The following is a 2,206-nucleotide window of genomic DNA, read 5'->3' on the forward strand; positions in this document are numbered from 1 at the left end:
TTATGACTATTTTTGTACCTGGTTGTTACTATGTATGTGTGCCATGGGGAGAAATTTGAATCACATTTTATAGACTGTGGCAACCAGTGAGATAGGAAGCATAGGGAATGATTTCAACTTACCATTTTAGAAAGATCACTCTTATTGCCTTATGCAAGGTGGATTGGGGAGGGCAGGATGGAGTGAGATAATCAGAATTGGTAATGGTCAAATGAGTAATGAAGAAGATCTGAAGTAAGCCAGTGACAATGGGAATAGAGAGGGTGAAAATGGGACTAAAATACAGTATTTCATTAAAAGGCATTAATATTATTCTTTTTTGTGGGGCCTCTGAAGTGGCAGGCTGCTTCAGGATGAAGCTGGATGTCTCTTTCCCAGCTACTGGCTGTCAGAAAGTCACTGATGGACGAAGAGTGCAAACTTCATACCTTTTATGAGAAGTGTGCAGCCAATGAGGTTGTTGCTATTGCTCTGGGTGAACAATGGAAGGGTAATGTGGTCTGAATCAGTGGTGGCAATGACAAACCAAGCTTCCCCACAAAGTAGGGTGTCTTGACCTATGACCATGTCTACCTGCTACTGAGTGAGGGGCCTTCCCGCTCCCAGTCAAGGAGGACTGGAGAAAGAAAGTGCAAATCCATTTGTGGTTGCACTGTGGATGCTAACAGTGTGCTCAATGTGATCATTGTAATAAAAGTGGAGAAGGACATTCCTGGACTCACTGATACTACTGTGCCTCATTGCCTGGGGCCCAAAAGAGCTGGCAGAATGACAAACTTTTAATCTCTGTGAAGATGATTTCTACCAGTATGTTATGAGAAAACCCCTAAACAAAGAAGGTAAGAAACCTAGAACCAAAGCATCTTCAACATCTTGTTACTTCACCTGTCATCCAACACAAATGTCAGCATATTGCTTTGAAGAAGCAACGTACTAAGAAAAATAAGGAAAAGGCTGCAGAATATGCTAAGTTTTTGGCCGAGAGAATGAAGGAGGCCAAAGAAAAACTCCAAGAACAGATGGCCAAGAGATAGAGGCTGTCCTAAGAGCTTCTACCTCTATGTAGGAGTCCTATCAAAAAGGAGATTTTCTAGGAGTCACAAATAAATAAGATCAGACTCAATAAATAATAAATGAAAGAATGAATGAATGAATGAATGAATGTTGGGCCCATTGTATCAGTGTGTGTGCCATAAAATGAGAGCAGAAACACAGAAAGAGAAGCACTCAGCAGAGACATAGGAAGTCTGGTTTCAGTTTTAGAAATGTTGACTCTGAGGAATAGAATGTCTGAAAGCTATTTTTATATTGACTCTAGAGCACATGAAAAAGTGGTTGAGAGAAACACAAATTTGGTTTCATTATAAACTACTAGATAAAAGAAACTGTACATGAACAAGACTGCCTGAATAGAGCAATAAACAGAAGGAAAAGACGGTATAGGACTCAACCCTTGGACATAGGGTCATTTAAGATGTGGGTGGAGCTAAATAAATCTACTGAATAGACATAGGAGGGAGTGGTCAGAGAATAAGAATGGAACTCAGAGGAACTGAGGGAATGACAAGCAAGAGAGGAAGGAATTTCTTTTTTTTTTTTTTTTTCTTTTTTTTTCTTTTTTAATATATGAAATTTACTGTCAAATTGGTTTCCATACAACACCCAGTGCTCATCCCAAAAGGTGCCCTCCTCAATACCCATCACCCACCCTGCCCTCCCTCCCCCCCCCCCATCAACCCTCAGTTTGTTCTCAGTTTTTAACAGTCTCTAATGCTTTGGCTCTCTCCCACTCTAACCTCTTTTTTTTTTTTTTTTTTTTTTTTTTTTTTTCCTTCCCCTCCCCCATGGGTTTCTGTTATGTTTCTCAGGATCCACCTAAGAGTGAAACCATATGGTATCTGTCTTTCTCTGTATGGCTTATTTCACTTAGCATCACACTCTCCAGTTCCATCCATGTTGCTACAAAAGGCCATATTTCATTTTTTCTCATTGCCACGTAGTATTCCATTGTGTATATAAACCACAATTTCTTTATCCATTCATCAGTTGATGGACATTTAGGCTCTTTCCATAATTTGGCTATTGTTGAGAGTGCCGCTATAAACATTGGGGTACAGGTGCCCCTATGCATCAGTACTCCTGTATCCCTTGGATAAATTCCTAGCAGTGCTATTGCTGGGTCCTAGGGTAGGTCTATTTTTAATTT

At 40.1% G+C, this 2,206-nt stretch overlaps 1 pseudogene; it reads left to right on the plus strand.

The window, feature by feature from the left end:
• The first annotated feature begins 353 nt into the window (after positions 1-353).
• LOC122218335 lies at positions 354-1,111 on the plus strand (annotated as a pseudogene).
• The last annotated feature ends 1,095 nt before the right edge of the window (positions 1,112-2,206 follow it).

The sequence above is a fragment of the Panthera leo genome, chromosome B1 (genome assembly GCF_018350215.1).
Source record: "Panthera leo isolate Ple1 chromosome B1, P.leo_Ple1_pat1.1, whole genome shotgun sequence".
Taxonomy (NCBI): domain Eukaryota; kingdom Metazoa; phylum Chordata; class Mammalia; order Carnivora; family Felidae; genus Panthera; species Panthera leo.